We start from the raw sequence: 15,725 nt of genomic DNA on the forward strand, positions 1-15,725 counted from the left end.
GTCTAAAGAACTAATAGGTGTCAACAACTAACTCTTAGCTCATAGTATGCTCCATCCTTCTTCCTTGTGGTTTCTGTTGGCCCTCTGCAGAGGCATTTAAAATAGCGTTTGTGACGCTGAATGCACGTGTAGACCCCACAATTTTTATGTGAGCGGTGACTGAGCCCCTGCATTGCCACATTAAAAGATTCGACAGATGTAATCAAGTTTCAATGATGCCCTCCTTAGCTCACTTTTAGTAGCTTGACTTCAAAAGCAAGGTAATCCCCAGTATTTTTTGAGTTATTTGTAACTGTGGGGAAACGTCAAAAGCCATGCTGGTCCAGTTGTGGAGCCGTCACTTAGGGACATATTTATGAGCTGGTTTGGTCTTATTTGCACCATGCAATGTGGTAAGTGTGCGATGCACACCTTAAATGCAATTTTTGAAGCCACGTGTAGCACTCAGTGGCCCTTAAAATATGGAGTAAAGCAACGCAGCCATGACGAAGAGGTATGGTCATGATTGGAATGTAAATAATATCGTTTGAATAATGTATTCCTTGGAATGGAAATAATCTAACGCTTGTGATAACAAGCGTGTTGTGTGTATACCTATGCCTTGAAGAAATGGTCAAGTACCTTAATCAAAGATGAATAAAGGATTACTCCGCTTTAAAATTTAATAAAAGACTAAGCAGTGATCGACAACAACCTGCTTCATGTCTTTTATGTGGCCATATTATTTTGGGAGGAGGGTTAAAGATGTTTGGTCTTCAGGGGGGGCGACTCGCACGTTCTATGCACACTACACCTCATCGTCTAGAAGTCCAGCCATTGACAGTATAACATCGAACAACAATACAGTTAAGAAACTGTTAATTTATTAAAGTTAATATATATTTCGGCTGACAGCCCGTAGTTCCACCAGAGGGATAGAGTAGATTACTCTTTCTCCCTGATGGAAGGAAAACCCGCTGAATTAATAAATGACCTCCAAGCCTGCGGTCATTTATAAAGCATTGGCCGGAACCACTGTCACGGAAAGGACAGGATTCAGGAAAAGTTTACCCTGGAATTCTTCCCATGATACTTTGTTTTTTAACACAATCCAGTATTTTGTCATTTTGGAAAACAAGAACATTTACATGGAGCTGCAGCAAGAGGAGACTTATAGGTTTGAGAGTGAAATGTCTGAATAAACTCTCTAAATTAAAAATAAGGAACATTGGTGTGCAAACACAGTGGCATTAAAAAGGTTGAGTTCGAATATCACAGCGGTAACAACACTACCAACAATATTAAAGCAATAACTACTATAGTTATTACTATTATTAATGCTGCTTATAAAGCACAATAGCCAATACTCTTCGTATGGACCACTTTATCAGCAATTATTATGTTAAATGTTGTGTTAACTACTTCAGTTTACCCATTTGCACTGTAGTAATACGTTTGTGAATGTGTGTTAATTAGAACAGTTATTTCACATAACATTTGTTATTGGGCCACATTTAGTACTACGCCTAGGAAAAGCTGGTGGAGCTAAATCTAGCGCCCCTGATTTTTAATACTAGTTAGAATCAACAAATTGCAATTATCATTAGTGGAGAGATGTAACGGCCCAAAAATGCTTATCAGCCCAAACGTTTTATATATGTTTAGGGCCATTCCAGTGGAGGTTATGAGCGTTGGTTGATCAAATTAGAAAGATTATGCTCCAGTTCTCTTTGGCAGTGGGGATTTCGATCACGGGTAATATACATAATCTAAACCATGCCAGGACACCAACTATATATGAGCTTACATTGGGGTCTGATGCCAAGGACTGCTTCCTGAGAAACCTGGAAAGAAGCTACTATAAAAAAAAACGGATTTAAGATAGTGGATGGGGCATTTAAGGTGTGGCAGCATTTAAAGAGGGGGATCAGCATCACTTGGTTAAATCATTATACACCCCTATGGGGCTCTTTCGCTTTACCTGGTATGTTTCAAGATAACGTGGGCAGAAGATTTGCGCTAAGTGGTATCTCAAGATTTGGAGATCTTTATTATGGCGATCAGCTATGTTCGTTTAGCGAATTACAAGAAACATTTGGCCTGACAAGAGAGCAATTTTTTTAATACCTGCAGGTCAGACACTTCATTAATAAGGTAGATAAGAAACAAATCTCGGTTTCTTCACATGTGCATAGCCACAGGATGGATAAGCCCTGATCCTCCAACATTTTCAGAACAGAGGGTATGATTTTTATCTATGTACAACATTGAAAACTGCTTATATGAGTGCAAGGGTCGGAAGGCACGAAGAAGACGGGGAGATTTAATCTGGTCCACAGTAGCCAAACAGATAGGGAGTTTTAACTGGGGGCCCTATGTCAATGATAGGGTATGACGTAAAGCACGCTAAAGCACTTTATAGTTTGTTTGGATTTGTGATAAGAAATGGGCTATGCTTTGGGTAGCCGTATTGTACAATATATGTCTCTGGTCCATTATGTATATTTTGAGATATTGCAAGTATGCACTTTAACATATGGGATGCATTATGCTTGTCTTAGTCTTTTACTGTGCATTTATCCTATAGGTGATGTGAAGTTATCTGTATTTTTGTACTCTACTGGGCGGAATTTTATTCTGTCATTTTGTACTGTATCCTTTGATCACTCTGCTGCTAAAATCATGGAGAATGGAGAACGGAGTAACTATTATTGCACTTTATCAGATTAAATTGTGACTTGCTATTTTGCACTGATCTTTTAAACACCCTGCTGTTATTTCTAGGTGGAATATAACTATGTATTACCTCCTGCATCTATAAAACTCAATACAAATATTTAAATTAAAAATAGTGATAGACCTAGGAGCTTTATTGCACTGCCATTCAATGATTTGCTAACAAACACTGCCTTATTCTTCTACCGAGCACTACAGAATGGGTGTATTTTCTATTTGTTCAAACACCCCTGGTATCGTACTGAGACTGAAATGGGCAATACAAATTGTTAACGCATAGTCACTGTATATCATGTGCAGCTTTACATTCTGTGAAAACTTAATTATTTACTCCTATGTATTATAATCATACAGTCCTATGCATTACAGTATTGCTGTCTAAACATGTATGACCAAGACAGTATTGATAACTTACAAGCAAATAGATGCCATTTTATATTGGTTTGAAGCCACCAGCAACTCTAAATATGCTTGCTAAAGTTCATGGTTCCAGGAGGCCCAAAAGCCATGTTATTCAAGGGTGTATACTTGCACATTTCTGAAAAGCGTAACCTTGTTCTCAAACCTGGCATCTAGAAATGGTTTTTAGGAAAATAATGAGTTTATTATTGTATGTATAAGTAATATTTTCTCTTCAAGGATGTCCTGAACTTCCTCTGGAGTAAGATCCTGCCACCTGCTTATTAGATACGTTTTTGCTGAAAGTAACACGTTTCTCTAACATGTTTAGGTCCATAGACTTGCTATGAAAGAAAGCCTATACAAACTCTCCTAAATTTTATATATTTTAGCATTATACTCCAACTGACCATTTTCTAGCAAGAGCCCTGGTTGGTTGAAATAATCGACTTTTAATTATTTGCTGTGCAGCTGCTATTTTGCATTAAACACAAGTTAGACGTTGGGCTTCCCCATGTGTTGCGTCTAATTTTTAACAGGTGATGCACTGGCATGGAATTGCCTCAACAGAAACAAAGATGAGGAGCGTTGGACCGATCTCCACATGGCAACCTCAGGTACCAGAGGTAAGGGAAACCACTGGACCTGGTGAGTCAACTAAAAGAGTGTGAATCAAACCAAAACGTTAGGTAAAGTCTAACTGTGCTACCCATTTGTTTGTTGTTAGCACACATGGCTTGTATTGTTTTGTGACTAATGTATTTTCAAAAACAGTACCCACAAATGTTGTCTGGGTAGAAGACAATGGAGAAATATAAAAGGAAAAGTGGTTGGGAAGGTAGGACTGGGTGGAGTCTAGAGATCAGAAATTAGTACGGTGTGAACCTATGGTATAGAAGGAGCAGCATTATGATATCAGTTCGAAGAAATAATAACTGAAGGGAAACCTATCCCATTTAGCATTTTCTTCCTTACCTCCCTCCATGAAATAAACTGTCTGTGGGGTCTGCAGATTCTTTCCCTTGTTACTTGAATGTGAGTGAATAGTAAAGAGGGGTTATGGGGGACAATCTAAACGTAGCAAGCCCACACTCAAAGGTACGCCTGCCCAAACTAAGTACCAACAATATGGTGATGGTATGTTTACAAGAGTGGGTGGGGCTCACTGAAGAGGAGGGAAAGAACTTCTTTCTTGAACACAGAATGTTCAAAATAGAAAGATTCACTCAGCAGGAAGTGACGATACTGGGCATTGGAAAGAAGATTGCCCCAATACTGTGTCTGACGCACCATGTCTTCCAGACCAATAAGGTTATCATCAAGTTTATCCTGAAGTTTAGGGCAGCCTGTGAGGTTTGACTGTGTAATACATACCCTAATTCCATTGAATCAGAAGGGCCCTTTTTGAATTGTGTCGTTGATGGTAAATGTACTACTTGCCTTATTGACTCCGGTGTAAGTCGCCTGGCTCTCAAGCATCAACATTTCCTTGTTTACCTTTCTCTGAAAGGTCCATAGAAAAAGCAGTTTTTTCCAAGCTAGGGAATTTCCAAATAAAGTACAATCCTGAATACATTTCTGTTGGACCTAACTTAATTGTTTTGTGTTGTGTGCCCCGAAGGGGAGTTCTTGAATATACCTCAACAAAACGAGAATAAGCTATTTGCACTATTATATGAAAGCTTAAGTTCCCCGGGGAAGCAGGCAAGGCTGCTATGTCTCCTGACTTAACAGAATTGCTTCTCAAATGTACTGTTTCTAATGTGGTCCCATTGGGCCAACAATGTGGGATTAATCTCCACGATGGAACCCAAAGGTCGACCCTCAAGGCAAGGTAACAAGGATACTGCATTACATGCTGAACCCTGAGACAGAGAAAGGAATCCACTCTGCAACAGCAGATTAGATTAAACAAGTGGTTTGGTGCCTATTGTCATTAGATTTAACTGCCCAATTCTCCTGATACACTACGGGGTGGAAAACGATGCTTACAAGTTCGTTTAGGGCCCGAGGGCCCATTAATAACATGGTTATCCCAAGCTTCCATGTGGTCCCAACCCTGCCACTATCCTTTCACGTATCCCTGCAAGCACCCAATGGGTCACTTTTGTATGCTTTTTTCCAAATACTTGATGAAAGTCAGTATCTTTCAATCACACCCTTAGCTTTTGTTGACTCATCTCCATCAAGGATTTACAAAGTCTCCTTCAATCTTTTCCAAGGGATTTGGACATGTTAGTTTGCCCGCAGGGTTCTATTTTAATCCATTATGTAGATGACTTATTGTTGGCATCTGCTTACTCTACATCAGTACAAGGAGGACTCAGTCTGTCTCCTCACTGAACTGGCTAATAAAAGGCACAAGTCTTCAAAGGAAAAATTACAGTTCTACCTTCCTTCAGTGCCAAAACGTGGTCATGATATATCTGCCCGACAGGTGTCACTTGTCTTATGAGTGAGTGGAAGCCATTCCTAAGTTTCCCCGCCCGTAACTGTCTCCCAGGTACATATCTTTCTGGTACTAGAGACAGTGGATTCTGGACTAGGCAGAAATGTCAACGATCTTGAAAGAGTATGTTAAAAAAGATACACCTGAACCCATGCAGTGGTCCAGAGAAGCCAAAAATGCCTTTTTGCTAATTAAACAAGCTTAGACTTCCATGACCGCTCTAGTGCTCCCTGATTATGCCAAACGTTTTACTTTGTATTATCATGAATGTAATGGATTTGTGCTTGGAGTGTTGGTACAAAGTCACTAGGCTGACAAAAAGCCCTTAGCTTAGTACTCTTGACAGTTGTGGCTGGGCTCCCACCATGTTTACGTTGTTTGGCAGTGGCTGTGGCTGAAAATCTTGTTGGGGCATCTGAAAATATTGTATTGAATTCCCCTTTAATTGTTGCTGTCCCCCATTCTGCGGTTGTGCTCCTCCTCAGTATCAAAATCCAGCAACTCTCTACTGCCCGACTATCTCAATACAAATTATTGTTGCCGTTTGCTTCCCATTTTACTTTGGTCTTTTGTCCCACTTTGAGCCCTGCTTCTCTAATACCCACCAGCGAGGATGAGAATACCCATGATTGCCCTGGTTACTGCTTTGTTTACTAGACCCTGTTTTGATTCAACTGATGTACTCACTATTGACTGTGAGTTAATATAATTTGTAGATGAAGCGCATCTCAGAAATGATGAGGGTGTTCTAGTTGCTGGTTATGCTGTATGTACTATGTATTAAATTGTGCATAGTTTTCATCTACTAACTGTGAAATCAGCTCAAGCTGCAGAGCTTATTACTCTCGCTCAAGCTTCTATCCTAGCCAAAGATTGTTACTGAATACAAGGACTCAAAGTATGCGTATGGAGTGACACAAGACTTTGGGCTTCTATGGATGTAAAGGCCTTTCCTAAACTCAGTCAGCAGTCCCATTAAAATGAGGAATATGTCCGAAGCCTTTTAAATGCCTTTTAATTACCTGAATGGATGGCAGTGGTGAAGTGTCTGCACACCAGCATCTTCATGATGATATTTCAAGGGAAAATGACCTAGCCGATTCTGCTGCTAAGAACGCCGCATTGTCTAAAACTGTGGATGTTGCTATGCATATCATAAGAACTGATTTACGTTCTGTATCAACATTAAATGATTCGTCTCATCACAGGAGCAAGCCTGTGAAAGAGAAAAACAGTTCTGTATCAAGCAACAATGTGAAAAAGACCCTGAGGAGTGTGGAGAGACAGCACCGGTCATGTGGTTGCACCAAAACCTCTACTGCCCAACCTTGCAAGGTTGTATCATTGAGCAGTTCACATTGGTATGGACTGCATGATGCATGTCGCTGCAACCCACTGGTATGCAATCTTTTCTTCCATAGCGCAGAGTTATTGCCACAGCAGTGTCATCTGCCTGTCAGTGTCAGAAAGGGGATTAAGGCCACCCCGCTTCTCCCCCTAGGCACCCCTATGAGCACATCCAATTGGGTTTTATCTACAGAAGCATAAATGCTAAATGGGCAAATTATTTTTATGCCCTAGTAACAATCTGTATGTTCCTGTAAGACTTGCCATCTTTTGGCGTGTTTCCCCTGAGTTTTTGCTTTCTGACCTCCCGGTTTTAACTCTGTTTTTGCTGGCGTAGTGTTATGGATTGATGTTTCCATGATTGGATATTTGATTTACTTGTTAGTCCCTAGTAAAGTTCACCGAGTGTGCCAGGGCCTGTGAATCAAATGCTACTAGTGGGCCTGAGTAGCCCTGAGGCGGTAACTCAGACCCGCCATTGCAGAGTCTGCACGCAGTTTGTAACTGCCATTGCGACTTGGCCAGTGCACACACTTGCCAGTCCCTCACCTTCTCTTACATGTCAGCCACCCCAAAGGTAGGCCCAAGGTACCCCTGTGGGCCGGGTACAGTGTATGTGAAAGGTAGGACATGCCCTGGTGTGTGTGGCATGTCCTGATAGCGAATTACAACCAATTTCGTTTTTCGCTATTGCAAGGCTACCTGTTCCCCATACGATCGAATTGGGAGTTCGTTAATAACATCTTATCAATATAACTGGCCCGGGGTATTAGGTAGGAAAATAGTTTAGTATGCCTGAACTCAGAATCTAAAGATGCATCTTTTAGTGAAGGTGATTTTTACATTCTGTGTTTGAAAATACCACTTTTAGAAAGTAGGTATTTTCTTGCTCAGTCATCTCGTGTGTCTCTGCTGGAATGTGGATTGCCTGTCTGGGTTTTGGATGACAGAAGGCTGGGGAGCAGGAGTGGCTACAGATAGTCTAGGTGGGTCAGGAAAGGGCTGGATAGAACTGGGCTGCAATTAGGGAAAGGAGAGGAGATTTTCTTGCACCTCAAAGGACCTGGTCTGCCTCTGACCAAGCCGTCTCCACCTCCTGCCAGGAAGTCACATCAGAGAAGGCAGAACTGGTTCTGGCTGGGCACAGACAATCTCTGCCTAAGAGATCAAAGGATTTTGGGATATAATTATTGGGGCCCAGACCACTGAACTTAAGAACTCTTTTGGACCAAGAAGACTGCCAAAAAGAAGAGCTGGAGAAGCTGTGAGGAAGAACTACCACTCTCCTGTGTACTTTGCTGTGTTGGCCTGCTTCTATCTTGGGCAGTGAAAGGACTAGACTGATCTTTCTCCAATCTACTTTTGTGAGTTTTTCCAAGGGCTTGAGGTAGAGCTTGCCCCCTGTTCAAGAAGTCTCAGGAACAGCAAAGACTTCAAGCTCTTCTGCCCTCAGCACTGGGAACAGTGTCTTTTGTGCTGCAACAGAAGAAAAGCAACCCAACGACCTCTACGACGCCGCTGCCGACTGCGTGTCTTGATGGCACCGCAGAGGGCACCACCGCAACGCTGCACCGTGACCCTGGTTTTACCGACAACGCCTGCTGGTGCCGCCACCTTGCCGTTGCTTGCACCGCGACCTGTGGGCCCCGCACTCTGCACTGCCTCGCTTACGACGACGCCTTGGTATTCACGACGACGACGCACCGCGCCGAAATCTATGCCGTTGCTTGCACCGTGGTTCGAGGGCACCGCTCGTAAAGTTACACGACGCACCGCTCTCATCCCGCACTGCAGCCTTGGCCTACCGACGCCGGCACCATCAACTCCAGTTCATCAGCCAACGACAGCGCTTCAGCAACGACGATGACGCGGCTTGCACCACAACCTGCCAGCACCGCAAAGAGCACCGCATTCACTTCGCACTGCGACCCTGGTCTCACCGACGACACTTTCTGATGCCGCCACCGAGCCGCTGCTCGCACCGCGACCTGAGGGCACCACACGCCGCACCGCCGCACTTCGCACCACAGCACCCGACGCCTGCCGACACCAGTGCTCCTGACTTCAGCAGAGAGGAGTTCGATCTGCAATGCATGTGACCTCGAGGGCCCCACCAAACTCCGGAACCGACGCCTGCGGACCCCGTGTTTTCGGAAGCTCAACGAAAGGTCGCCGACGCTCTGCATTTCTAAAAAGGTACTGTTTGAGGGTCTTCCCAACTCCGTAGCTGGCCCCCGACACCGCGGTCAGCCAGAACTGTTTGGATTTGTTCGCTCACGATGCCGTGCTAGACCCAGACAGAGCTATCGACATCAAGGAACTGCTTTTCAAGCATATTTTGATTACCAAAGATTTTTAAGTACTGTATTGTGGATTTGTATAGTTTTTGTTCTTGTCTTAAGTATTTAAAAATATTGGATATTTGCCTAAACTGGTGTGGTGTTCGTTTGTAGTGCTTCCACTGTATTACTGTTGGTTATGTGCAAATGCTTTACACACTGCCTCTAAGATAAGCCTGACTGCTTGTGCCAAGCTACCAAGGGGGTGAGCAGAGGTTATTTTAGGAGTGTAACTCTCTTATCCTGACTAGAGTGGTGGTTTCTGCCAGGCTTCAGCACATGCCCTAGCCTACCAAAAATCCAATTTCTAACAGTTCCCATAATGGGTGGAAGCACACTCTTGTATCTACACAGAAGCCATCACTGTAGCCAACTTGGCGACTGAGATTTTATCCCTCGGCATGGGGTACCGTATCAAATCCCACACTTTGTGCCAGTAGTAGTGCAGGCAATTTGTAAAGCCCTAACAGTAGATTGGCATTTTCATTTTGCCTGTCACTCTTTGAGTCAGTGGGAAAAGTATAAAGGAGCACAATTAAATTTGCCAGATGCCCTGCCATTAGCATTATGGAAATTGAACCGCCATAAAATAATTATGCACCAACCCATGATGCTTGCCTCAAATCTTCGAGTCTCCAGTGCCAAATTGGATTCACAGTTAAATAATGAGGTAGTGTTACAATATTTCAGAGAGCTTATACAATGTTTCTACAGTTTAAATTCTCAGGTATGTGCACCCTTACCTGAGTGGCCGGCTGAGACCTGCCACTGTCTCTAGCTCAATGACTGGATCTATATTCATCTGTATGAGAGGAAGCCTGCACTACAGCCTTGCTGGTGTGGGCTCTATCCTGCTCATCACAAATACAGCTGTTAAATGTTGTGGTCTGGCGAATGGATCCACTCTTCCCACGGCAAGCGAGCTCCGCCTAGAGACAATGATGTTACTGCTGCTGCTTCAGGGTCTGAGCCTGGCCCTGGATCTTTTGTCAAAGCTGTTCCTCTTGCGGTCCCAGGATGCTAGTGGGTCAAGATCTTCATGTTCATCTTTATTCCCTGTTCCGCAGCGTGATGCTGCCCCTGCAGCCTCTCATCGCTACTACCTCAATCTGAGGTAAGGGGCCTCCTTCAAGATACCGGATCCCCCTGTGGCTATAGCCTGCTATCTTCTACTCTGCTTTGAGCATTTGGCTAGTGATGGGATATATTCTTGTAGCAGAATAGCAAATTATCCCAAAACCAAACTGCACTAACCATTCCCTTGTGTGTAGCCTTCAATTAGCTCATAAGGGTAACGTCCCTGTGCAGTTGTTGGAAAAATACAGACAAGTAATTCTTCCTCTTGCTGGATTTGCACATATATGCCTGCTGATGTGGGGGACAGTATTCCTTTGATCGGGGTGCCCATCAGTTTTAATGACACTTTTCCTCTTTGGGCACAAACTAACAGAGTGTGCCGGCATTTCCCCTTCTTCCATCCCAGGTCTTGAAAAGTTTAAAAATCCTTTGAACTGCAACGAGCCAGATGTGACTCATTTTGCAATGACTAAGCAAGGATTTATTGGCAAACACCAAGTGGAAAATGTCTCTAGTATTTTTGTTGGACATAGCAAATGTGGTTTTATAGCGGAGAACATTCCTTTTTTGTCGCTTCCTTTCGAGTACTGTGTTCATCATGAATTGTTGTTTCTCATGCGCCACCAGCAAGGAGGTCAGGCATATTTCATTTGCGGGTCACAAGCATGCCCTTGGCTGCCTTTGGACTGGACTGAGACCTGTTATCCAGGATACATTATTCCTGCCATTTGACTCTTTGCTAATCATTCGTTAGACCAAAAAAAGGGGCAGTCGGGCTAGTGCAAATATGACTAGGTTATTTTTGGCTTTAATTTCTATATACAGGATAACTGTTGCTTTAGTGAAAATACTGAGCAATAAATAGATTTTAGAATAAACCCTGCTGCAGTAGTTCTAGGGCTAGTGAGAGATCAGTTAAACACTCATGTCCAAATGCTGATTCAAAACAAAATGTCATTAGATTATGTCTTAGCGACAAAAGGAGGCGGGGAGTATGCACCATTGTTGGTACTAAACGTTGCACTTGTTTTCCCAATCCTTCTCTTAGCATACATGAACAGATGGATAACATTAAGGAACGTTTTAAAAAGCTACAACAAAGAGTGGCCAGATCAAATCCCAGTGGCATCTGGACTTGGTTTGGGAGAATCCTGTGGAACCTGGTGAATGAAAATATTTAGCTCAATTATTGCAATCGTTTTGAATATGGTTTTTATATACATAACAATCAAACTAATACTGTGCAGCATCCAATGCTTGTGCAAACATAAAGGTACTGCCAATACTTTAACACTTGCGGTTTCTATGGATGATGAGGAAAGCGACAACAAAGATGTACAAAAGGAAGTGAAGAGGCTCTTCTCTATTGAATTGTTGTAAAAATATTTCCTCACGGAAAAAAAGTGGGACTTTGAAAATGTAACCATGTACTCCTATGTATTATAATTATATATTCTTATGCATTACCGTTTTACACATATATGCCCAAGAATGAATCGATATTTTATATGCAAAGGCAGATGTTGTTTCATATTGGGTTGAGGATCCCACTAACTTTAAATATGCATGCTAAATATTATGGTTCTATTAGGCCCATAAGCCATGTAATTACGGTCGTACATTTGCAAACATCTGCAAAGTGTAACCTCACTTTCACAACTGCCATCTGGAAGCAGGGTTTTAGGTGAATAATGAACTCAGTATTGTATTAATGGATGATAGCTTCTCAAGGACATCCTGTGCTTCCTCAGTGAGAAGATGCTTGTCAGATAATATTTTGCTGAAAGTAACAATTATCTGTTGAGTGATTATTGAGAGCAAGCCTATATAAACTGTCCTAAATTACATAAATTTTTTTGCATTATGATCCAACTGACGCTTTTCTAGCGAGAGCCGTGGTCAGTTGAAATGACAATTATCTTTCAACTATTTTGCTGTGCTGCCGCTGTTTTACAGTAAACGCAAGTTAGACGTGTTATTAGTTTTGACACTCCCTTTTCAGAATTAGAAATAACATGCAGAAACAGTCTTTGGAACTGCTAAAACAAAAAGTATTTCTCTTTGTGACCTATTTATCAATCAATCAGGATTTACAGAGTGCAGCTAATCACCCGCGAGGATATCCAGGCGCTAAGGTCTAAGCTGATCAAGTGGCATCAATTGAAAAGCCAGGTATTGAGTCCCCTTCTAAAATTTCTGAAGAGAGGGTGAAGTCTGGAGATGGAGGGGGAGGCTGTTCCCGATCTTTGCTGCAAGTTAGGAGAAGTATCATCCGCCACTGTTGGGCAGATGCGAGGGTCTGAGCGAGGGAGAGGGAAGCGGATCGCAGGAGTCTGGAGGGTTGGTGGTAGCCGTCAGTAGTTGATGTATGCTGGTTCTTGGTTGTGCAGGGCTTTGTAGGTGTGGGTCAGAATCTTGAATTTGCATCTCTTGTGGACAGAGAGCCAGTGGAGTTTCTTCAGGTGAGGGGTGATGTGGGTTCGTCTGGAGAGGTCGAGGATAAGTCTAGCCTCTGAGTTCTGAATGCTCTGCAGTCTCTTCAGGAGGTGTGTGGTAATTCTTGCGTAGAGTGTGTTGCCCTAGTCCAAGCAGCTGGTGATGAGAGCCTGAATAATGGTGCGTCTGGTGGAGACTGGGAGACATTTGAAGATCTTATGGAGCATGCGCAGTGAAGAAGCTGGTGTACGAGATTGCGTTGATCTGATAATTCATGGTGTGTTTGCTGGCCAAGATGATGCTGAGGTTCCGTGTGTGGTTCGTGGGAGTGGTAAAGGGTATCAGTTCGGCGGGCCACCAGGAGTCGTTCCAAGGGGAGATGTTGTTCTGTGAGATCAGTACTTTTGTCTTGTCTGTGTTGAGCTTGAGGCAGTTGTTTTGCATCCAGTCATCAATGCTGGCCATGCACAGGTGGAAGTTGGCCCTTGTGGTGATGGGTCTTTTGATAGAGAGAGGATGAGCTAGGTGTCATCTGCGTAGGAGATAATGTTCGGGTCTGTATTTTCTGATGATGGTGGCCAGGGGGGTCATGTAGGCATTGAACAGAGTAGGGCTGAGACATTAACCTGGAGGGACACCGCAGATGATGTTCTTGGGCTTTGAGGTGAATGCTGGAAGGCAAATTTTCTGTGTTCTTCCGATGAGGAAGGATGCGATCCATTTGAGGGCGTCCTCTTGGATTCCGATCGGATGAAGCCTCTTGATCAGGGTGTGTTGGGACATGGTGTCGAAGGTGGCTCAGGGGTCGAGAAAGATCAGGGCAGCCGATTCTCTCCCCGGTCTAGGAGGGTTCTGATTTCGTCAGTTGCTGCTATCAGGGTGGTTTGGGTGCTGTGGTTCGTCCGGGAACTGGATTGGGATGTGCCAGAAGATTGTTGTTATCAAGGTATTCCGTGAGTTAGCAGTCGATGGGCTTTTCAAGGTCTTTGACAGGAAAGGGGCGCAAGGATATGGGCAGAAGGTTTCTTGAGGAGGGGTTTGACTTCTGCGTGTTTTCACTTATCTAGGAAGGTAGCGGAGGTGAGGATATATTGAAGATTGCTGTCAGCTTGTTGCTGGTGGTACTGTTGCTGTGGTTGAACATGTGGTGGGGACAGGGGGCCTGTGGGAGCTCCTGATTGGATGATGGAGTGCATGATGTCAGTGGTGCTGTGCGTGGTGAGCTGGTCCCAAGCGGTGATCCGGTGTTTTGAGATTGTTACTGTGGGAGCGAGGAGGCTGAGGGTGTCAGCTGAAGCTGGTTAGGGTTTGAGTTTTTGTAGATGGTGGCAGTGGTTAAGTTGTAAAAATAAAAAAGTGCCGGGGCTCTCGTCGGGAGGCAGCTTCCTGTTAGCGCCGCCTAAAACAGGACCAACTAGTAACCATGAAAGTGGTTTTGGGAGTGTGGCATATTGGCCAGAGCTGCAGACGTCAGAGCTGGGAAACCAGGTTCGAGTTTCAGCATCGGCTCAACACCTTTTGATTCTGGGCGATTCACTTAATCTGCCCATGCCTAACATAAATGAATGTGTCTTTAACTGGTGCTCAAAAGCACTGGTGTTGATGATTAAGTGCCGGTGCTGAGCAGCGGAAACCACTGGCTCAAATTAAGCACTGGATGGTGGAGATATTGTTGTGGAAGAAGTCCACCAGGGTGTCGCAGAGTACTTGGGAGAGGGTGATGATATTTTCGGTTGCTGAGGGGTTGGAGAACTTCTTGATAATACTGAAAAGTTATTTGCTGTGGTTGGAGTTGGCTTTGACTTGGTCAGCTAGGGCTTTTCTTCTTGTCCCTTTCAGCAGTCGGTGGTAGTGGTTGAGAAATGTCTTGAAGGTGGACCAGTCAGAGGGCTTCTTGCTGGTGCGCCATTTCGTTTCCAGTTGCTTGCAGTTGCATTTCGTGGTTCTCAGTTCCGAGGTGTACTAGCTGGCATGTTTGGTGGATCTCTTGAGTTTGGTGGGTTTGATGGGTGCGATCCTGTTGGTGCAGTTGGAGATCCAGGTGGTGAAGTTCTTGACAGCCTGTTCCAAGGTTGGTAGTATTGTCGGGGTGGGAGGTGTTGAGGGCGCTGGTCCATTGGCTTTCGGATACTTTGTCCAAGCTGTAGTGTGCGGTGCTGGGTGATCTGTAGGTGGCACTGGGGGCTGCTGTGAAGGTGAAGTGGGCGAATGTGTGGTCAGTCCAGGTGAGTTCGATGACATGGCTGTAGTTGGTTCCTTTGCTGGCAGTGAAGAAGGGTCCAGCGTGTGCCCCTTGATGTGTGTAGGGTTGGTGACAAGCTGGGTAAGGCTGATGTTGTTCATGCTTTCGAGAAGATTGGCTGTGTTGGCGTTGTTGGGGTCGTCGGGGTGAAAGTTGAGGTCTCTGAGGAATATGCAGTGTTCGGTGTTGATGGCTTTAGGAGCAATGAATTTTGGGATGGTGTCGCAGAGGCCTGCCCGTGGTCCTGGAGATCTGAAGGCAAGGATGCCTCTGATGGAGGTTTTTCCATCTGTTCTGAGTTGGAAGTTGAGGTGTTTCATGATTGAGGGTTATATCATCCCTGGCGGTGGTGCAGTGGATGGATTATTTGTGAATTATGATGGTGATTACGCCTCCATGTTTGTTGAGGCGGTCTTGGTGTGCTATCTTGTAGCCATTCGGCGTGAGGTTGTCGGGTGCGTATGCAGGGTTGATCCAGGTCTCTGTTTTAAATAATTATGTAATACACATTAAAGTTAATATTGCAATGTTCTGTGACATTTTATTTTAATAGTTCAAGGTTTATAACGGATAATTTAAATTATTTTACATTTATATTTTACATTAAGATATCTTAATTTTTTTTTAAAGAATAATAAACTTTACTATGTTTCTCTATATTTTCCCATAGGGAGAAAAGTTGTTACTTTACACTTACTTTACAGACCGTGTTGGGAGGCAC

At 43.8% G+C, this 15,725-nt stretch overlaps 1 protein-coding gene across 2 annotated transcripts in view; it reads right to left on the reverse strand.

Moving 5' to 3' along the window:
- The window catches only part of ABHD12B (abhydrolase domain containing 12B), a 259,208-nt gene that overhangs the window by 115,288 nt on the left and 128,195 nt on the right, over nucleotides 1–15,725 (reverse strand). The window lies entirely within an intron of this gene.

The sequence above is a fragment of the Triturus cristatus genome, chromosome 9 (genome assembly GCF_964204655.1).
Source record: "Triturus cristatus chromosome 9, aTriCri1.1, whole genome shotgun sequence".
Classification (NCBI taxonomy): domain Eukaryota; kingdom Metazoa; phylum Chordata; class Amphibia; order Caudata; family Salamandridae; genus Triturus; species Triturus cristatus.